The 23,691-nt window shown below is 40.8% G+C and overlaps 1 protein-coding gene across 1 annotated transcript in view; it reads right to left on the minus strand.

Annotated features, from left to right (window-relative positions):
• PTPN14 (protein tyrosine phosphatase non-receptor type 14) overlaps positions 1 to 23,691 on the minus strand; it is a 488,901-nt gene that overhangs the window by 46,889 nt on the left and 418,321 nt on the right. The window lies entirely within an intron of this gene.

The raw sequence follows: 23,691 nt of genomic DNA on the forward strand, positions 1-23,691 counted from the left end.
ATTTTGACAGAGTGCAGGAGATGGCAGATGTTTGTTAATTACAAGAATTCAGCTAATGAAACAGTACTGAGGATTCACAAGAGATGCCACATTTGCACACGCCGTTGCACGTGTGCATCTTCTTTCACACACCTCCATTCACCAAGCAGCACCTACTCACCCAGTTGTTCTTGGGCCGTGGTCAGCATAGAGGAAAAACATGTAAAAAGAGATTTGAAGCAGGTGTCCTTTCCAAAGACACCCTGAACCATAGTTGGGTATGAACTCACCCACTGATGACCCTGCTCATCTGAAGAGTCTAGGACAACCAAGGAGCCCTTTGCTTCTTCTAAAAATATGGGAACCTTGCCTGGCTCAGTGGTGCACTGCAAGGACTGAGGCCATGTTTGTAGTGTGCTGTCAGACCTTCAAGTGGGAGAACAGTGTATAATGGCTGTAGGTCAGAGCTGATTTAGGTGATAGTTCTCTCCCAAAGCCCTTACAGAAGAGGGCAGTCAGACATATCATGTCGACAATGGTGTGAAAAGTGATATCCCTGCATACTTTTTCCTGGGATGGCTTTTCAACTAAAAAAAAAAAAAAAAAAAAGGCAGAGCCTTACCTGAGGAAAACCCTAATTGCATAAAGAACAAAGGAACAAAGTCCATGTTCAAGCTTGGTGGGGGCGAAGCCTGGCCTAAGCAGCAGAGCCTTCTGGCTTCTGCCTTCACGTGCCACCAGCTTTTGGGATCTGGGATAACAAAATTGGCTTTTGTCAGATAGCCAAGTTAGAAAAACTTTGGCATTTGTGTTTTAAGTAGAAATCACCTTTGCCATGATGGGCAATACTTCTCCACAGACTGCAAAAATGCATGGGGCAATGTTTCAGGGAGGCAATTTTGAGTGCAGGGGACACCTGGAAGTGCCCAACCCAAATAGCAGGTACCTATCCCCTTGCAGTTAAGAAATATCACTTATGTTATTCCTGGTTGCTTATTATTTTATTTTGTCCCAAATTGAGATATACATTGAGAAGAATCAAAAGAAAAAACACAGATTCAGTTCAGTGAAACGTCCAAGCTGGGTTTCAGGGCAGACTGGGGATCTGGAAACTTTGGTTAAATCATGTCTCTGCCATAAATCCTTTTGCTATGTTGCTCGGTGGGGCTGTTCTTGGATGCTCTAGTTCCTCACCTGCTATATGGGGCTCATGGCTGTGTCACAGCAAGCCTCATAGCAAATGGTGAGATTAGATTTATCACAGAAGTTAAGGTGCATGGAGACCTTTGCTTAGTATATGCTGAAAAGTGCAGATTTACTTGTCTTGAATTTCTCTGTTCAATAAAATAGATATGTAATGATTGATTCATGGCATGTCTTTCTTGTAATTAATCTGAGCATAATGTGAAATCAGTTTTCTTTGTGTTTTCTTGCCACTTCTGCTTCGAGTTCTAGCAGAAATCCAGAAATGCAGAGGTGTGTTAACATACTCTCGACTTGCAGCCCAAACTAAATATTTATTCTCTCTTGATGATTTTTACCTTAGTCCTAAAAGCTCCATAAAGCAGGTATCTGTGCAAACTCTGCAGGAAAAGTGATTGTTTGTTCATTTCAGGTCATTTTGGGTGCTTGCAAATTCATCATTCAACTAGACGTGAGTTATTTTTGCCACAAGAGCAGTTAAGACTTAAAATGTGTTCAAATTCACTAGTTAAAGAGTAGATGTGGGAAGAAAATTCAAGATGTGGTTAATACTTGTTGCTTTATAGCCCTCCAAATTTTCTCTTCAAATTTTCTCTTATGAGTATTTCTCATACTGCTGCAGTATGTCTGCAGGAGTCCTATATTCTACCTTGGAATATCTGCATAGCCTAAAATTGATGCCAGTGATAAAATTCAGAGTGGTTAGTAGGGTGTGTGTGGGGCAATCAAAGGTCAGCTTGAGGAGTTTCAGAACAGTTCCTGAGACAATTTCTCTTGTTTCTACAGAGATCCAGTGGTAGCTTTCTTGACATGAAGACTTAAGAGAACCCAGCTCTGTTCCCCATAATGGATTCTCCATGCAGTCCTGCAGCAGAGGGGAGAGCTGAATCTCCAACCTCACTTGGAAATAGTTTTGTTTAGTTTGGAGAACTGGGTTTGTGTCAACAGGGCACATTATAACTGTGACCAAGGAGGGCAGATTTAGTGTCCTGCTTGATTACTCAAGTGTTGTTAACAGTTCTTGAAATATATCTGCAGCCTTTCTTGCTGGGATTACTCTGAGCATTGTTCTTTTATTTGAAAAAATCTGCATTCATCATATCCAGCATTTAGCATCTTGCCTGTCATCTCCACAAAAGTTAATCTTACAGCAGAATAAGGTGTAAGGTTGTATCTTTGAATGGTTTCAAGTGTTCGTCCACTAAATTACAAAAACCATATAGCTGAAGAAAATATTTAAAATTAGAATGAATCATGTCTGTTTTCATGGGTTACTTTTTACACTTTAAATTATTTTTTATTTCCAAAAGAAATATATTTTCTCTCTTTTTGCAAGTTTTTCTTTACTGGGTTTGTACAGTCATGGTTTTCTGTGTCTAAGGCAAGTAATGGAACACAAACACTATGCAAAAAGGAACAGATTTACACTTGTCCTCTTAAGTATATGGTTATACAGAAGTGAGATTAAAATTGGTCCCTAACTGGGTAGCTATACATGAAAATTTGTCTACAATGCTTTGTGTTATTCTAGTACTATTGCATGTCCTGATCTTACCTGTATTAGTTTTCATGATACCCCAGTGAGAAAAGCAGATTAGTACCCCTTACATGGGAGTAACATGTTACATGGATGGGGGACAGAGGCCTAGAAACAACAGTTTCCAAAAATCAAACAGAACATCTCAATTAGGTCAGTGAATCAAACATAGGTCTTCCTAAATACCTGAATAGTACTGAAGCCAAAAGAAGCCTTCTGTGGAACAAGCTAGTAAATGTTGAAAACATTTGTGGGTAGCTTTTGAGAGTCCACATGAAACCATATCCTCATTGTCCAAGAGCCTTATAGTGGGTCTATTCATACTGTTTGTTAAACTTCTAGTCCGTCACTAGCGCTTAGGATTACCCTAAAGCTGAATGAAATCTAGATTTCCTAATATTGTTTCATTCAATTAATTCAGTCATCCCAAGTGTGCGTGTTGCAGGACATAAAGCATAAGACAGGAGTACTTTGTAAGTGAATTTACAGCAAGCTGAAAAATACAGCAGCACATCTCCTCATGTCAAACCCTGATTATAGATGAGCTGTTTGCTCTTATGTCCTTCCTCAGCCATACGCACTTTCAAAACCAGGTTTTTAAGCATTTGTGTTTGAATGAGCCTTACAACTTTGGAAGACACGACCATTCCAAGGGATGCTGCTCATACCATGATGCAGACAGAATTTCTCCCCTGCCGCTGAATGAGAAGGAGGTTCAAATTATGTCCCTTCTCTCTTAGTACATCAGTTGTGTCAGTCCAAAAGGCTGCAGTCCCCGTGGTGACTCTAGTGGCAGCACTGTTCCTTTCTGGTTTGCATCCCTGGTCACTGCTGTGCAGTGCTGCCTGAGATCCACACAGTAATCATTTTCCACCTTGTACCATGAGTGCTGCTGGAGGATTTCTGGCAAGTCCTGGAATCCTGTCTTGGCAGGGGTCTGACTCTGCAGGCTGCAGTGGCTTCCTTGAACAAGCTATGGTGTTGTGTTATACATTGTTGGGGTACACTAATGGTGCTTTTTGCTCCTTAAAGGGCTCTTTCCACATTTACCCAACCCATTATAACAAGTGCAGCTGAAACATATTCAAATGTGTTTGTATTCATATGTGCTCAGATTCCTGTGTTTGTGTTGGAATTTATCCTTGTAGCAGTTACTCCTCAGCCTGTTTCAAAGGTGGGAGTTCGGTATGGTAGACTGCAGTGTCTCAGAAGGTCTATGAACTGTGGATCAGGAAATGAAAACTTTTTTAATAAGAGAAGCTTCCATTTTCTCTTCTGTCTCTTCTGTCTCTGATAGGTTACATTTCAGTTGCAATGGAAAGTGTGCATGCTACAACTAATGCGGAGTATTTGTGGAAACAAATACTCTGTGGTGATCAGAAATGGTACTCTACTATCTGTTAATTTGCAGCTGTGTTTTAAACCTTTTCATCAAAATGCTGAAATGATGCATGATGGGACTTCCATCTTCTAAGGTAAGCAGTCAGACTTTCTAGGTTCAGAGGCTGAATTCTTGTGTAAAACGCTACAAAATATAAGGGCTGGCCATTTGATTCCAAGGCAGATGTTGCAATTACATTTCCCAGGAGCTATTAACTTTCTTGTCACCTTACTTGTAATTTCAGTCCTTTACCAGCATGGATCGTCATCAATGTAATCAAGTCTTTGTCATGAATAGGAGGATCCATGTGGTAAATGCATTGTGGCTGAATAATGAAGAATGTGGAGTGAAACACTTGTTTCCTGTGTCCCACACTGCCCTAGAGTGCTATGAACAAGCAGGCTGAGGTTTTAAAAAGTTATTCTTAAATTTGTGTAATTAATAGTAATGGGATAGGATTTTCATTTTTCTTAAATGACTTTGACACTCTCAACAACAGGATTCATTTTGGTGGATGTAAAGTTTTAAATTTATTTCCTTCTTTCTTTCCCTCTCTCTCTCTCTCCCCCCCCCCCCCCCCTCTCTGTTTTTCCCCCCCAACCTAGTAGCTAGCAAAATAGATGTTAAAATAGAAATGGGAATTAACAAATGGAATAAGCTGCTGACAAAACATACATAACAGTTGTGGTGTAAACACCCTGCTCAAAAGAACAGATTTTCCATAATATCTGTCAGTTTGCAAGAAGGGAAAAAAATGCTTCATGGAGCAGTATAAATAAATAACAGTGTGATGTGTAACTAATATTTTCTAATTTTCATAGGAGCCACCATCTTGGCAATATTTTGTTGCTTAGGAACTAACAAAAACATGTCTTTTTTTGTTTTGTTTTTAATGGTTCCTTTGTGCCCTGATATTTTTCCAAGTTGGCAGCTGTAAGGAAAAACAATGTGATTTGGTTAGATTCAGCCCCTCTCTCTCTCAAGTCTGGAATAGAACAGATAAGAACTTGTGTGTCAGAATACAAAGTTTACTCAGCACGAGTCAAAAGCTTTTGATGTTTGCTATCCAATCTGGCCCGGCATCTTTGAAGTTCAGTTACTCATACTATAGCCCCATCAGTAAGAAATAGCCATTTTCCCTGTTAGTTAAAACACTTGATGAACAGGAACAGCCATAGAAAAAGCAGCAAGATATTGTTTTCAGAGCTCATCTAGGCATTTTTATTTCTGTTGGTCTGAAAGAGTGGAAATATTCAAATATAAAGAAGAAAATGGAAAGAAAATCCTACAGTGTAATTGGGTATCCTGTTCCTGGAATGTGTTTCTGTGTGTTGTTCATCAGCTAAATGTAGGACAAAATTTAGTCATTCTAAAGGCTCTAAAATACTCAGCTGCATCCTCTTTGTATGCCTGTCTTTGAGTTAGACATTGGTCTCATTTGTTAAAAAGAATGAAACTTCTTAAATGCCTTAACCAATATCAACAAGTAACTCTTCTGACACAGAAAATGCATTTCCATTCCCATGTTTTTTCTTGGTCAAGAGGTCAAATTCACAGCTGGTGTAAATCAGCAGAGTGCCTTTCCAGTTGGTGGACCTCTGCCGATTTACACCAGCAAAGGATGTGGCCCAGGAAGACTGAGACGAAGGAAATTGCCCCCAGTAACCCACCACAGAGCGGGAAGTGGAACCCAGCCCTGAAACTCTGTCATGTGCTTTAACTACAAATTCATAATTAAAGCAGGAAAAGCAGTATGGTTTGTGGTGTAACTCTTATCACGGTCTTTTGAACTATGCAATGAATTGTTTAATTGGCAGGGATAAATTCCTTTCACTTGAACAAAATCCAGCCACAGTGTTAAATCTTATGGATGTCAAATATTAAAATTATTTTCCTGCACTACTAGTAGTGTTCTTTGAAGGAACAGTGTCTTTGTTCTAGGAAATAAAGCCATACAATCAGTATACAACTAGTGAAGTCTCACATTCTCTACCTTTTACTGAGTAAACCTTAGACAACAAAGCAGAAACTCTTCTCTTTCATCCTTCATGGGTTCTCAAGGAGACCAGTGTTTGTGATTTTTTTAAGGCTATTCTAAAGGGTCAGTTAGATTATATTCGGTAGCCAAGTGAAAACTGTACAGACAGAAGGAATACCACCACCTTTAATTGGAAATCTGCAGTCTCAACAAATCGTAACAAATCCAACTTCTATTTTTATTGTAAATATGCCCGGAGTTAGCTGTTGGGAAGATGAAAGGCTGATATAAAGGATACAATTGAGTTACAAAGAAAAATGCTGCACAATGGAGAGATCTTTTTTTTTTTCAAGCTTTCCTTCTGTGAGACCTTGTCAAGTAAGCATTGAGGATTTTTTTATTAACATCTGGGTATTTAGTGTGTGGTATTGAAATTCTTTCTTTTCTCTCTTCTCCTTCTTTTGTTACATTCTCAGCTCTATTTCATGCTTTGCCTCTTACCACCAATCTGTTGACCTTTCCCATTAGAAGGATACGAAATCTGGGAGACAGGTACCAATTCTTAACCATGATAGAAAAGATTGCACGCAGATTGATATATGCACACTCCATCCAGTAAAGGAAGAAGCTGAATGACATTAAGCGCTGCCCCAGAGATAGATGTATTTTGCCTTACTGAAATATATGGAAGGTGTTCATAATATGACTCAGAATGTTTGGAAGAATTTGTCTAGTATTGAGTTGCTGTAACACTGTCTGGCCTGGAATGTGCTCCAAACATACCCTTTTTTACCTTGGAGCTAGTGGAAAGAACAGGAAGAAAAGCTTCTACAAGACTCAGGGATTGTGATTGTTGATATTTCTACAGTTAAAAGAGAGACATTAACATGTCTTCTTGATAAAGACTAGGTTATTGTCAAGTCTCCTTTTTCCCTAAGAAGGAATGAAAAACATAGAAAAGAAGGTTAACACAGAGGTAGGGGACTATGTTACTGATTATATGACCTCAAATATTTCTACAGGAGGGCATGGATACCCCTCCAGCCAGAGAGAGCATTTGCTCTACATGACGAAAATTCAGGTATTACTCATTTCAAAACAGGCAGAAGTAGACTAATGTGAGGTAAAGTTAGGAATGAATCAAGGAATGAAAAAGTGGTTGTCCTTGACCTGTTGCCCAGGTCTGTTTTCCCCGGCTAGCCCATGGGAAGAAGGGAGGAAAGGCATGTCTGTGTAAACCCGTCTTCAGTGGGTTTACAAGTCTTGTTGATGGGTGCCAGAGACCCAGTGAATTCCCTGTTCTCCAGAGGCTTGGTGCAGGTGGGTTTACCACTCAGGGAGAGAGGGGGATTTCCTTGTGAGAGATCCTTGTGAGAAAGGACAGATACGCAAATAGATACAAAAATACTTCTTTAGCAACATGTTAATTAAGAATGACCAATGTGTTTAAATTCAGCAGGGAAGTGGTTTTGCTGACAATTGATCTGGCCTTGCAGAGAGTTCTGTGCCCTTATCAGAGTGAGAAGAGGTAGCTCATGGGATACCGGGCTTTTTTTTCTTTTTTACTCCCTGTAGAATAATACCCATCTCCCAGGGTAATACTATTAACAAAATTTTCCTCCTACACAAATGGCTGAAAGGTGGTTCTTGAGATACAGACCAGCAAGGGAAAATCAGCATAGCTCCACAAAGCTGATTTACTGCAGTCTTTGTTTTGATCCAATGGATCTGGTCTGTAAAATGAACCTTTGCCCAACAGAGGATGTGACTTTTACATTGAAAACACCATGTAATCCTAGGAAGATAAACTGCTGGGAGTTTTTATTTCATGTGCAACATGACTCTTTTATGTTGCTCGAATAGTGGAAAGAAATCTTAGAAGTTCTTCAGCGTAATTGTGAATGAGATCTTTGGACTTTAATTCCTATATGCGTGCAAACTCTGAAATTAGGCATAAAGTCTCTGTGTTCTTAATAATCCACTTTGCTGCAATATAGTTGCAGGCACTGTACAGCCCTGGCGATACTGTTTTTTCAGATCTATCTGCATTGAAAGTATCTGTGTTTGGACTCTAGAATAGGAAGCTCTGTGATAAACCCACGTTTGTCTCTATATTCTGTGCTATAGAGCAACTGCTGCTGGTGGCTTGCTGCAGTGAGACTCACAAGCACGTTGTTTTGTTTGAGGACATGTGGAGCTCATTGCATGAGAGCAGCTATCATTTCTGGTTCAGACTTAACCATGGCATTTGTGATTTGAAGGTATTACGCTGTATAACATTCTTTTATTTTCCAGATTCTCTTTCCAAAGAGTGGAAACTCGTAGGCTGATGTTTTGACAGTAAAGCAAATGTCGATTGCTCTTTTATAAATTCTGACAAGCTACTGTATGTAACGTTTATTTAGTGCTCTGTGTGTGTTGCCAGCAACACTAGCTAAATTTCTTCAGAAAAAATAAAAGGGTTCAATCAATCATATGATCTGGGCAACCTGTATTTATATCTCCAGTGTGTCATAACCTAGTGTTGCTTGTCATTTCTTATCTGATCTACAAATATTACAAAAGCAATTTTCTGTCAGACTAAGGCTTGATCACAGTTGACCTCAAAAGCCTAAGCATATTCACTGGAGAACCTCCAAAGCTCCACGAATATTTACGGGTGTTGTTCTCTCTCTGCTGTACCCATCAGTATCAAAGAAAACCTACCTGATGTTTTCCAGTTAGCTTCCTTCCACCTTCATACACCCTCCTGTCACTTACCTTTTGCCAGTTTCTAAATGTTCTGGGGACAAAAATAATGATATCTCTGTCTTCAGCTGCACAGTATATGAGCTTAGAGAGACACCCAATTTTCTTATCTTGCTCTCGCTCTCTTTCCCTTTTCTCTCTCTTACTAGTTTGGTCTTTGTTATTACAAAATGTATCTCTTTTTTGTTGTTTGGAAAGTGTACAATGAAAACAGAATGCCAGCTGCATCTTTGCTGAAAGAGCAGCCTTAGTTAGCACAGTAGCTTTGGAGCACACTGGGAAACTGTTGATGCTGCAACCTCTATGACTGTGAGAATATTGCTCTGTGAGTTGTTTTTTATCAGGAACTCATAGCTGTTGGCTGGATGTCTGTGGATTTTTCTGGATTCAAATTTATCTCCCCCAACCCCCCCCCCCCCCCTTCTCCCCAATACCAGATTTATCTTTGAAGTGTACTCACAGATGGTATAAATCATTTCTAAATGTCCTCAGTACAATGCAGTTTCTTAGGAATTCCTCTTCTCTTGTTTTGCAAATGTTTTTTTTCTTTGGCATATTGAAGTGACCTTGGTGTGTCTTACAACACTCAATATCAGGAGGCTTTATAAAACTCATATCTCAGAAGTGTCTGACATTACATTACAAGAGGATCTGTAAACCTCCATGAGATGACGAATGTCTTTTTTAAACAACAGACCAAGACTTCATTTAAATTAGTAACATGGAGATTAGAGGAGCTCTCACAGGCTGTGCTGCAGCCATGCCAGGACTCTAGGAATATCAGTCACATGAAAGCTGTTAAGTTTGAGATGGAAATAAATCAAGGAGCCTGTAAAAACTGTCAGCAGGTCAGGGAAGTTTATGAACTCTTGCTGTATCTAATCATAAATCATAAGAATAAGCTAAAACTGAGAAGAAAAATGTCCTCTTTTGTAATCTAATGCTGTCTGTTAAGGCAATAAAACTCAAATGAAATGCATGCATTGCAATTTTTAGTTGATACTTTACATTATTACCAAAGTGAAGGAAGAGTTTCAAAGTTATAAAAGTGAGACAAATGAGAGGTGGGCCTGTGCTGGTTGGCATTTCCAGGCCTGCATCTCCTCTACCTTCCAGAAACAAAGAGCACTCATCCAGCAAAGCACTTAAGTGTGTGTGTAACTGCAGACACTCAGGCAGACTTAATGATGGGAATGGCACAGATTCACATGCTTAAAGTAACATGGGCATAAGCTCTTTGCTGGATTGGAGCTTAAAGGACGGGTGTAGTAATCAGAATTGCACTGCTGTACAGCAAGTGAAAGATAGATCTGGGGTGGATGTGTGAGCTCCAGTCTAAGGAGTGAAGTCAAAAGCAGAGATGTGTCAGTGTTTGAGCATTGTGGGCAGTAATGCAAATAATTTCTGGAGGAGACCAACCATTTAACCTTCCAATTTCTTTCTATTGTCACTTTCAAAACCCTGATGACCAGCTCGCTTGCTTTTAAAGTCCTCTAGCACTAGAAACCAGAAGCCACTCTCATAGGACAGAACTGGCTTTGCAAGTTTTAGCCCCTTTGTGCCTTAAACCCACAGTCTTTCCATCTGTGTCACTCAGGAAATATTCTGCATCTGTTTAGAGCCCCATTGACTTCAGTAATGCTTTGTATAGGGGTGAGGGTTTATTTGTGGGGATTGGATTGCAGGTTGAGGGCCATAGATTGAAAATCTTCCTTGCCTGGCATACTGTTGAAAAGCACTATGAATGTTTCTGACACTATGGATACTGTTATGCTGGCGATCCATCTCAGAGTGTAGTAAGTGTTCACAGTGCTTTACAATGGTATGCCAGGCAAGGAAGATTTTACAACCTGAGGCCCTGACCTTGCAATTTGATCCTCACCGACAAATCCTTTACCCTGTCTGGAGTACCACTAAAGTCAATAGGACTAGCTGAAGAGTAAAATACTATTCAAGATGAATAAAGGAATTGGGAGGAAAAGCCTGATACTATGTGAACAGTGCCTGAAAAAGGGAGAGGAAACATCCCAGCTTGCATTAAGCAGAATACAGAAAAGTTTGAGGTTAGGTTTTCTTCCTCTGCTTCTTAGCAGGACTGTGTACACTGGCCTTGGAATCATCTGGACTGTATTTGCTGTTGAGAAATTTGAAAGGATTATGTGTGTGCGATTGCAGAATACGTACATAGATTTTACACCTGAGTGTTCAAACTGAAGGTGGCAGAAGTCAGTGTGAAAACATACTGCTGAGGGGAATATATCAGTGATAAGGAAATCTTGCCAAGGTTGTAAAATAAGTATAGACTGAACACTATACTACTGTAAAAGTCATACTGTTGTTTAAGGCATGATACAAAGTGGAGTCAGACTTGTTTAAAGAAAAGCAATGTGAATGTCCTGTAGAAACAGAGTGAAAATCTTTTACTTTCTCCAAAAATACTGTGCGTGATTCTTTTGCAGAAGGCAATACTCTCTTGCTGCAGTTTTTATGGGACAGGCAGTGAACCCTGTGTTCATAAAGCCGGGGAGCTGCTCCATCTTGGCAAACCCATGAACAGGAACTGACTACTCCTTGTATTTTAAGAACCAGATGTTTTTAAAGCAAAGTCCTAGCTCCGTGGCTTTTGAAGGTAAGCACTGGATGAATTCTCCCGACATCAGATAATATAGCAGGATCTTTATTATACTGCTAGTATGCTTGCTTGATAAAGAAAGCTAAAGATAGTGGTGGAGGGGGAATGCTCTGCAATCAGGAAAACCTGGAAACAGAGGCTAGAGTTTAAAGCCAGTAATAGGCATTGTAGGTGTTTCTGACTCAGGAGTATGTTTCTGTTAGTCAAGATGCCTAATTTCAGAGGATGGTGTGTTCTTAAGACCCAAGAAATTTTGGTATCTTCTGGTAGTTCCCGAAGTTTAATGAACCCAGAGGGCTTCTAGTGCAGTTTCTGTAACAGTGGGCAAACTCAGCAATGAACTGGAAGGTGGATGTGCTGCATGGTGCAGCCATGTGTGCTGTGCCATATACAGAGCCCTGGAGCAAAGGTTAGCACCAAGAGAGCCTCTGCCACTTGCTATGAAATCCTTGATTTGCATAAGACACTACAGAGCTAGCTTGGTTTTGTGTGTGCGAGTTGAAGGAATAAAAGCCGTGCTTCAGAAAGAAAACTCCATATTCAGCTGTCATGTGGTATTAAGGTGAGGAAAATCTCCCACCTTGAGAGGGAACTGCACCTATTCCAAGTCAAACACCTGTACTTTTGATATTTCTGAACACAGAAATAACAGTTTCCCATGTGGTCTGTCCCTGACATGTTACCTGGCGTGCTCTGAGCCAAGCAATCTGACCTCAGGAGAGGCTGAAGTGCCGCCTCCCGCCAGGGGTGAGAGAGGTGCAGTGGGCTGCCGGGTCTGAGGATGCAGAGAGGTTTGTGTGGTGTCTTCTCTGAGTCCCTGAGGGAGCACGTCTGTGGAGCAGCAAGCCCTTTTGCACAGCTGTGTGACTGGCAGGTTAAACGGGCTCCTCTGGTGATTGTGCACAGAGCACAGAGCTAATAAAGCCAGGATAATGGATAGGAGAAAGGGCCAGGGTAGGCTCCCTAAAATCATTCACCCAGATCCCTTTTTTGCTGATGTACATGGGCTCCCATTTGCCTCCCCCTATGCTCGTGCTGACCTCCCATCTCACTGAGCGCTCAGCCTGCTGTTTGTCCTCTCTGCTTTAAAACCAGTGAGGGGCCTGATTAACCTCGTGTGTGAATTGCCTGGTGAGGACTAATTACTTGTACTTCCTTCTGTAGCACTGAAAAACATGTTTTATACTTGCCCTCCAGACACGGACAGGACATCAGGATTGGGAAAAGGCTATAAACCAGCTCTTCATTAGTTTCTCTTCATTGTTACTGGGACAGGACCTTATGGCTTCATTTCCTCTGAGAGAGGGTTACTGAGACAGAATAAAATGCAGGTGCCCAGGTGCCCATGACATAGTTTTCCCCTGCAACCAACCTGAATAGCTTTCAAGAAGAGAGATCAGAGACTCCAGCTTTTGTAATGTCAGCATCCTTGTTAAACATTTAGCAATCTGAATTCAGCTGCAGTAATGCCTCTAGCTTTTTTGTTCAATGGACACAAATCCTTTAACAGACTTGTAATGATATTAAAGATGAATGAAGAACATACAATATTTAATTCCTTGTCTGTGATCTTTAGTGCAGAGCAGGTTGATCTGAGTGTTTGCTTATTATACCAAAAGTGAAGGTTTAGTAAATAAGAAGGAAAATTCAATGGATGGGATGGCAGGGAGAGCAGGGATGGGTAGTTTGTGACAACCGGTGAAGGATGGACTGGAAGGCAGTGGCTCAAGTAGAACTCTTACGTCTTTGAACCAGAGGCAATGAGAGAGTAAATAAGCAATGGGGGATTTCCTAACATTCCCTATGTCAGAAGGATAAGGAAAAAGGTTATTATATAAATCAAAAGCTTTACTAAAACATCAGTCAAATGCAGACTCAGGGGACTAGCCCTGGTAGCAAACATCTTTACATTGTTAGGTCAGTCCTCTGAACTGGGTCAGAAGCAAGAGTTTTATTAAATGAAGGCTGTTGAGAAGCAGGTGTGGAACAGATTAAGGGTTTGGAGCTCAGCTGGCTGAGAATGGCCAGACAGAGAACGAGACAAAAATTAACCCCGAACTACTGACCAGCGGTGATGTCAGTGTGCGGCGTGGCTGGGAGAGCCATCAGGCATGCTGGGGAGCGAATGGACGGGGAAGTGTAAGCAGTCAGCTTCTGCGGTGAGAGCTAATCACAGTGTGTCCTGACACTGACACTGTGCCGGCTAAGTAAAAGGGAGTAGAGAGCTCATTTTCGGTACGAAAAGTGGGTTTTATTGGATGTCCCCAGGAAACAGGGCCACAAATCAACACTGTGTGTCACGTTTCAAGAGTTTAAAGGGAAGAACATTATCATGTTGGTACACTCTGCTGATTATACAAAACTGCGTGCAGTGGGTTGCTTTGGCTGGGTTAGGTGAGACTGGGCAGCATAGCGGCAGTGAAAGATGCTGCAAGTAAAGGCAAATAAACGTATATGGGAAGAACTAGCTCCTAATTAAATGGCCTGGTATCACTTCCCATGGCTGCGTGAATCCTCTCTTTGCTCACCTGCACTTGGGGCTATCCCTAGGTTGTGGCAGGACACTTCCCACCAGTCAGTAACCGCACTTTTGCCACCTGGGATTTCTGAGGTCACGGTCCTGACAAAAGCCAAAGATAGCAATTTTTTAGCCATGTACTCTCCTCTGTTCCTAAATAGCTTTTTCTTGCAAAGCATATACACCCATCTATGTATTTTTGAGCCAAGAAGGGGAAACACTGTTTTAAGAAGTCCTACGTAAGGTCAGAAGGAGCTGCTCCTCAGCACAGGGAGGTTCCTCAGCAGTGTTTACTCTTCAGATAAGGCAATGGAGATGATGTGAAAGAGTGGAAAGAACTGTTTAATGATAGTGAATGAAAGGATTCAACTTGTCTTCCTTAGGAAGGAGACAAATAACAGGAAAACATATGGGAAAAAAGCATATAAATTGTAGTGATCATTGCAACAGGATGTTGTTGAGAGCATTAATTCAGTGTGATTAAAGATTAGAATAGGTTCTTATTTGGCTAATGAATTTCCTAAAAATTACATAATAGCTAAAGGCAAAGGTTTAAGATGAAATATGCTGTGTCTGACCTGAGATCTGGTGAACACTGATCCGCTATTAGAGATTCATTGGTTCAAGCTACTGGAAGCAGATGAGCATCAGAGCTAATCCGGTGTGGCAGACAGGGCACTTCTCTACCTCCTAGATTCTGAGTCTGAAACACTGTGATAGTTCCTGTGTTCCTGCCTTTGAAATACTTTCACACCTTGACAATCTTACTCATTACCTAATTTTTCCTGCTTTCCTAATCCAGTTTAAAACTGAAACGGCTTTGCATTTTTCCCTAAAAGTATTTTTCTGTTTTTACAGGTTTTTTCCTGCTTCTTAAAGGGCAAATCAGTTTAAACTTAAGTGCTTTTAACAGTGGAAAATGTTTGGGTTTCAGTGTCCAAAGGTGTCTTCTGTTGATTTTGATGACATTTCAATTCAAGTATGTTGAAACCTCAGTAGTTTACACTTAAGAAAGGTCCATTTTGTTTATTGACAAATGTAATCTTTGCAATTTTGGGGAAATGGATTTTTTTTTCCCCAGCAGTTCTGCTGAAAAATCTCTCTCACATTTACAACATAATTCATTATTCGGTAATTATCAATATAAAAATATATTCAGATTAGCTATCAGAGTATAGTTGGAAATTATTAATTTTTTGCCTGTTGCAGTAGCTTCTTAGAAGAGTGGGGTAGGTGCATTGCAGAAAGGCCAGTAATTGGGACAAAAGGGAGAAGTGTTATCAGTCATGATGCTTCAGGGCATAATCTGATCACCAGCTGTAGTCAGAAGAGATCACTGTGTCTAGTATTTAACAGGACTAAATTTGTCACATTTTGATGAGGAGGTGAAGAAGAAGGGTATGTCTTTGGCTGATGAAGTACTGAAAACAACATCACTAGCAAACTAGTTTTTTGATCTGAACTGAATGTGTGCATATGTTATACATTAGCTACCTGCCAGCTAACCAATTCCACAACTTTGTTCAAACTCACATTTTCTGAGAGTGACTATGAAAAGACAATGTTTAAAGTGAGCTCAGGCACTGAAGCAGTCTAAGCATGATGGGAGACCAAGCAGCTTGTCGCTGTTGATGAAACCAGTGGAAGGTCACTTTTATGTAAGCTTTTGGAAATGTGAGCAATATGGAATTTCTGCTTCGCGGTGTTTACTGAAAGGATGTTGGTTCAGACAGAAGCTAACTTTCTTCACAGCAAATTGCAGGCTGCTTCCCTCTTCAGTCAGTAGAAGAGATTTTTCTGCTGGAAAAGATCTCCAGGGAAATGTAAGTGGAGAAAGGGAAGTTTATTATTTAATTTTATGTGTGAATTGGTTTCACTTGTAATCAATAGGAACTGTATTATCCCACTAATTGAAAAGGGTATCATAGGAAAACCCTAACATTATTAATATTGAGATTGAAGTTCGTTGTTCTATTTTTTTCTCTGAATCAACTTTAACATTTTTCTTTAGTCCACCTCTCCTCGGGAAGGGTGAAAATGAGAACCATTTGGAGGCTTTGCCTGCTTCTTGAGCTGAGCCTGAACTCCCTCTGAGTTTCAAAGGAGAGTGGATTAACATTTGTGTAACTCACTTCCATGGCAGTGTTACAATTTATAGTGGCAAGTGGGAAATATCAGAAGGAAAAAAGTTTCTGTGTCAAAATCCTTAAAAGGAAAGCATTTTGCTTCCAGTGCTAGGCTGATGGGGGTGGGTTTGAAGGCTGGGGTGAATGAGTGAATGATTAGTGCAGGTTAGCACTGACATGAGTGCACTCCCACGTTCCCAGTTTGGTCTCTCTTGCTGGACAGTTGCTTTGCATCGCTCCACACTGGTTTCAGGGCCCAAGCAAGGGAGGCTGATGAGGTGGGGGTTGCTGAAGTTTTGGGGAAGATGCAGCTGCTGAGGATGGTACTTAAATTTCAGCCACTGAAGCCTGAAATGAAGGGGAAGGGCATATGGGAAATGGGTGGGATGAGGGAGCTTGCCTGGGCTGCCTGTGCCACCGGGAACGGAAGTCTGTGTGCAATTCAAATGATTGGTACAGACAGACAAGGATGTGTAAAGAGTAACCAAGCATAAGGTATAAAACACCAGGGAAAGAAGAAGACTGGACAGATTACAGAATGAAATTAAGAGTCCAAAAAAGTGATAAGGAAAGCAAAGGCTGAGAATGAAAGGAAAATTGTACAGGAGGTTAATATGGATAATGAGAAATGTTTCCAGAGTGTAAGGGCCATGAGGTCAGTGAAGGAGAGCATAAGGCCTCTAAGACATTGCAAAGGTAATTTATTGTCAGAAAACATTTTTAAATGTAATGTATGCTGTGGCTTGATACTTACAAAAGGAGGACAGGGGACAGATGCCACAGGCAGACATAAATTTCCCCAGGGAGGAAGAAGAAATATGGGGAAGGGGGGAAGGTGTCAGGCTGACACAGGACTGCCTTGTGACCTTTGAAGACTAGCAAACAGTGTCAGGATGGGATATTAATTGAGAAAAAGAATGTCTTATCATTGTGCCAGCTGAACTGAAGATAACTGAAAGCAAAACCAGTCTGTTATTTCGGGCCATTACTAATGCATCTGCGTTGCTTCTGTGCAGCATCCTGTGGCCTCACTGGGAACCAGTTTGTCTGGAAACTGAACTTTATTTTGCCAAATGTGGGTGAAAAGACTATAAAATGCTTCTGAAGTCACAGCTAGCTTTAAGTTACTCAGTTTACGTATGTCTTGTTTTCCTGCAGTCCTGAAATAAGGGAAATACTTAACTGTTGTGGGGAATATGTTTAAGGCAATGATGACTTCCCATGGTACTGATAACCACCAGGACTTCAAGCCAAGATTTTTTTACTCATTGAGAAATAATTGTGACTATATGAATGTGTATAGGGAACTTTCTCATGATAGGAAAGTAAGAAACATACCTCTAAGCTTTAGTCAAATTACCTTTAAAGTGTTGCATTTTGCTATTTACCTTCTACAGATGTTCCTGGCTATTCACAGAAAAGATCTTTTCTTGAAAATGACTGGGGCTTGATTCTTAGCTGGTGCAAGTCAGTATTGCTGCAATGAATGGAAAATGGAGTTTGATGCAATACTCTTGAGTACGTTTATGTGTCATTTTACTGTTCCTAAGGCCCTTATAAAATCTCCCTATGGTTTCCGGAGCTGTTTTCTCAGTCTAGACTTATGAGGCAAGATTATTTTTTGTCCTAAGGCCTTTCTCAGCTATAGTCTGACAATTTCTAGTGAAGAATTTCTCTGAAAATTAAGAATCTCTAAGGATGAGAGTTACTGGACCTGCCTCCTGCACCAGGTGTTCTCTCCATTCCCTGCATAAGGCGGAAGACAGGGAGTGTCCTGGGAATAGGAAGCAGCTGTGCTTTGTTCTACTCACTTGTCAGCTGGTATGAAGGTAGTTGCTCCAGCAGCACAACACAGAATGCAACAGAGTTGAGAGAGTCATGAATGGATCCTCCTTTTACTTGGGCAGTTTAGATGAAAGAGAAAGCCAGCCTAGATTTGATAAGGCAACAGGATTTTTATCATGTTCTTCACTGCAGTTAGGTGGAGTCTGTACCACCAGATCACATAGCCCTTACTTTGGCTCTGTTTCTTCCCATGATTATTCCTATTTGCTCCTGTGGGGGTGACATGTGTGAGCTAGTGCGTGCTCACTCATGTGAACAAGGGTAATGTGCTCTGTCCCACAAATACTTGTGTGATTAGTCATTCCTGTAGTGAGGGAAGGTCTAAGTCAATTGCCTCAGTTGAATGTAGCTCACAATATCCTTTCTCAATTTTGGTTACAACTTTTTATTTGACGCAGCTTTTAAATTAGAATCACATTTTCTTGGAGACCTCTATGGGCATAACCAGTCCCAGCATACTGAGAATTCTGACAATCTCCTTTTAAAGCCCTGCTCACTGGTGATGTGGGCAAACAGAGCAACTGGTGGCTTTGCGCTGCTTAATACTAGCATGTGTGAGACCTGGGTAGATTACAGATAGGCCAGTCTATCCCAATAAATCAGGTGGTGCTAGGTTGTAGGACCAGGCACTGGAACCTACTTGTTTATATGGTTAAATTATTAGAAAAAGCTTTGTCTTTTGTCACCTACCGCTTTCCAAACAATTCCCTGGCATGGCTAGGAGTTAGCACAGCCCAGAGACGCTTCCCAGTAGGTATTTTGGATGCAGCCACCCTGTTCTGGAGACAAGGAGAGTTTAATGGCATAGATGCAATCTGTTTCATGCCAGTTGGCCTCAGTGCCAGTGAATGGTCTGAGGTACTTTTAATTTACCAGCAGAGACAAAGCTTTATCTGTCAGTAAACTGCATGGCATAACTTTCAGAGGATGGTACAGAGGACCTGATTTTTATTTCATTCCAGACTTGCACTAGTGTCACTATCAGTAAATTCATTCCTGGTTGGTTCTGCTACAAAAGAAAGAGAATGGGGATGTGAAGACAGGTTTCCACAGAAATGTCTTGCAGACTAGTGGTCAAAGTGTGAACATCCCCTTGGAGGGACCTCCACAAGAAGGGAGAGGTCTGCATCAGGCATAGGGTCTGTCTGTTTGCTATGACAAGTTGTACATCTGGAGATGTCCAACTGCAAACAGAAAGTTATGTTGTGTGTGTTACTTATGCAAACACCAGCATGAGGTACTATTGAATCTTACAGCCATCGGAAGGCCTTGAGTCTGCTTTTTGGCTCCCTGCTGCTCCAAAGCTCTAGGCTCTAATTTTAGCCGAGGCTTATGCCTGCTGCTGTGACAGGAGCCTTGGAAGCCTGAAAAATCCCAACTTGCATCTTAGGGATGTGGGGCTCTCCAGCATGGCCTGCTAGGGCTGGCAGACAACTGGGACCACAGCATTCATGGAAATGATGATTGAGTTGAGCTACAGACTTGAGCTTCCAAGGACCACTCAGGTTTGAAGTGTTTCAATCATTCTTAAATAATTTTATTTTTACAGAAATGAGGCATTTTCTGTGGAGCAGAAGTTCCAATTTGCCAGCTAAAACGTTATAAACTAAAAGTTGAGCAGGAAACAAAAGAGTAACAACAAAATAATGGCTGCTCCTAGTTGGTGTACTAAGCAAGTCACTCAGCAGAGGATACCAAAGAGGGAACTAGTGAAGACTAGACAGTATTTGATTAAAAAAAACCTTGCTGGGAACAGTTATGGGTGGTGGTGGGGGGGGGTGCCTGTTAATGTAACAGAGGAAGCAGACCTAGATGGGCTTCCTGACCCATGTCTATCTTAAAATTTCCTATGTAATCTCCATAGACATCTCCTTCAGTGTGAATATAATTTGGCCAGTAGCCTTGAGGTTTATTAACACCATGGAAAGTAATTATTGCCTTGTCCACACTCCCCGTGGCAGTTATTGTTTAAGTATTTCCCTTATCCTGGATTGCAGGAAAACAATCCATTACATAAATCTACTGACAAACAGTTATGCTGCAGCAGCTCGAGAAGTGCAATATTCTCTCTGTGCTAATTTCAGTAAAACAGCACGTTTTTGTAAATGAGCTAATCCACAGAAAGTGACAGAATGTTACATTGCAGAGGCCTGGCTGAGCTAATGGTACAAAATGAAAGAATGTTTTCACTGCCTGTCCTCTGAGTTCAGTTGGCATAATAAAATACTGTTTTCCTCAGTAGAATATATGTCCTTCTACTTTGCTTCTCTGTCATAATAAATGACTGGCCTGGAATTAAATGGGTTGTTCCTGGACACGGGATGTTAGTGATGGAAAAGACCTGTTAGATCACTCAGGCCATCTCTGCCAGTACAATGCTCCTTACCTTGCATTTTGTGATGCTCTTTGTAATTTAATTTTAAAAGTCTCAAGCGGCCAACCTTCCAGTGCTCTCCTTCCAGGTCTTTTGCTCAGCTTCAGAGCGTGAACTTGCAAGCAAAGAGAGTTGGATTACTGAGGCTTAATGAAGTAGCCCACTGTAATGATAAGGAAAAACACATTAACCTGCCCTAATAGCAAAATACAGCATGTAAGCATAAATTACAGCTGAGGTAAATAAGAAGAGACCTTCTCAATACCACATGTTAACATGGCTTGTTCCGTCACTGGGTTGGAATAAAAACTCTTAAACAGTCTGTATTGCTGTCTCAGCTGATGACTAAGAACTAGGGTAGCTTGGTCACTTCTGCTCATGGTACTTGGAAAGTTTCCTCTCACTGTTGGACTTCCTGGTTTCATCTTACAGCTCCCAGGTATATCCCTGTGGAGCACAGGAATAATTTCCATTCCTGTGGGGTTAATATGTCTGAAAGGTCTGTAGACTGCAAAAATATCTGAGTCATTGATTCATCTTGTCTAAGTTCTCTCTTTGCTGACTTGTAGCAGCCCAGAAGATGTCTCTATATGTCCTCCCTGTCAGTCTATGCCTGCCAGTAGGGCCTTGATTCAGGTCTGAGAAAGGATGACAAATATCACCACAGCTCTTCCAAAAGGCAAAAAACAGCCTTGCCAGTCTGGGGGTAGAAGTTTCTACAAGTCAGTGTTTCTACTGTTGTATTTATTTTTCCTTCTCATTAATCTCACGTAGTTTTGGAGTGACTCCAGAGAAAATGATGGAAATGCCTCTAGATAAAACTGCTGTAAGTGAGAATGAAACCTGGTCCCTATATGATTCTAGAAGACTCTTTTATTTTCCGACATAACTTTAATTGCAAAGCAGCACAGTCCAGCCACGCTTAATGGAACTTGATACTGATTGTTAAAGGTTTAATTATCGCTATGTGCATCACAAGCTAGCTGTCTCCAGAAGGATGGCTTTGAAAAAAATGGCATGTTTAGATGTCTTTTCCATGAGGCGACTGAGGATTTTGTCTCTTGTCATTCAATAGTAGAGTTGCCACCAATCTATCTTGGGCTTCATGTTTTAGCATGTTAGGCACCCCAAAACCTCTTCTGCCTCTTAAAGAGGTCCCTTGGCTTGATGTGCCAAACATTTTAAACACAATGGAATTGATGACTGCTCCTGTTGTCTGTATGGGACTGCACTGTGTCATTAGCTGGACATTTAGTTTTATGCAGATATGTCAGATAACAAGCATGGCAAAAGTTTTTACTGTTTTGTTTTTTTGTTTTGTTTTTTTTTTACTGTTGAGTCTCAATGCGTTCATTCAAAGCTCCCATGAGCACAACATGGGACATTTAGAAATAACTGGCTTGATAAACTCTGAATTTAAAACTACAACAAGTTAAGGAAAAAACTCAAATGCCCTGTAAAACTTAAAGGGAGATGATTACTGCAGTAGTTGAATTGATTTAGTATCCATTGGGGAAGTTTTTTCCCTTAAATTAAACTTGGAGTAACCTAAGTTTTCCTGTATTTAGAAGAGCTCTGTGGCAGTGATGAAGTTTGTGAAGCACCTGTGGCAAAGCAGTGATGAGTGCATAGGTATGTCACCCTCTGCTGGGATTCAGGATCTGGCTTTTAAACTCTTAGCTGTTTCCTATAGTGAACTTGTTGACCCTGAGTATGTTTTATTACCCATGATACAAGAGGGCTCGTGCCTGAATGGGCTCTTTGAAAGATCAGAAATTGTAAACCAAGCTTCTTATTCCAACAGAAAAGAGCTTATTTAACAGGTTACGTTATCAGCAAAGTCAAAGGAATCTGCTAAGGTACCATCAGCGCTTTTAACTCATGCCGTATTATGTCCAGCTTCATCCTAGTCTCACTGGAGTTGCTACTTTGGTTGGAACACTATGGTGACAGATCTCGTTTTCATTTCAGTGATCTGTGTATTTTGCCATATATCTATCAAATTGACAAGGCCTGGCTTGATAGGTGTGCCTGATATAAAGGCATATATTTAAAGTTGGTGATTAGAAAATCTGAATATTCTTGCCCTCACTTGCAACCTGACCACTGAAAAAAAATCAGTTGCATAATTCATGACTGCAGCAAGTTTGTGAATCCACTGATAAATGTGAAAGGCAACTACTAGTGGAATGACTGACAGCATTTTGGGTTTCTGGCATTGTGGAGAGCTGTTATTGCAGAGTCATTTTACATATGTAAAAGGTTTGGGGGATAAAGAAGACTCTTCGCACTTATTTTCTTAACCTTTTATTTCCTTCAAAAATCTGTATGTCATTCTATTCCTTTTTCTGTTGTTTCTGGAGGAAGTGATCACGGACTTCTCAAATGTGCACTTCATTTTGTGTAGTGAGGTTTCTATCTATTTATCTATCCAATAGCAGCAATGCTGTTGGAACTGGAGTGCTCTAGCATATTCTCTAGTGTTCACTTACACTCTAGCATAAGTGAAGGACCCTTAACCCCACAACTTGTTCACTTTTGCCCGTTATATCGGCTAGTCTGATAGAAGATATTAGCTCTTCCTACAAGCCTGTATTTATCTAGATATTATTATCAGTAACATGAACATTGTGGTGGCTTTTATGGCAGAAACATATGCGAGCAATAGAGTGTTTCTGCCCTAAATATGATGGTGGAAGAGGAAAGAGAGGCATCACAGGTAAAGTGCATTCTGTAAGAATACTAGCATGGCCAAAAGTTAAACTTATGTCAGCTGAATATCAGTCCATGACTGGCTGAGCCATAGGTACATGCTGCTTTCCAGGAACATGTACAGTTTGACAAGCTCTGTTGTTGAGCAAACAGGAAATGCACTCTGAAATGTAGATTGTGTAAGGGACCAAAAATATCTATAGATTAGTTCCCTCCTCGCAGTGGGTTTCTGTTTGTTTGTCCATAAATTTGAAGTGTTTTGCCCCTACGTATTTCAGCCAGTACAAAGCAAGTGCTGAGTTCAAAATGACATTTTCATTTTGACATCTTGTTTTAAAAAGGATTAAGCAGCCCCCAAAGTGAAAGAAATTCTGATTTCAGATTAAGCTGAATCAAATAGTTATGGTCAAGCCAAATACATACTTCTTGTTCTGTTTTAGCAAGCGAGATGGGCCTTACTCACAATGCTTTGCTCCTGTGAGTGTCTCTTCCCACCCCCAGCTCCTGTAGCATTCTGACCCATTTATATCACTTATGTCATTACTTTACACCATTCGGGCAGACAGTTGTAGCAGGAATGGGTAGTGAGATGAAAATTTGAGGGTGTCATCAGCCTAGATTGAAATGGCTCTCCTTTAATGGCCTGTGTGAAATAGAT

Source organism: Accipiter gentilis, chromosome 30, assembly GCF_929443795.1.
Source record: "Accipiter gentilis chromosome 30, bAccGen1.1, whole genome shotgun sequence".
Classification (NCBI taxonomy): Eukaryota; Metazoa; Chordata; class Aves; order Accipitriformes; family Accipitridae; genus Astur; species Astur gentilis.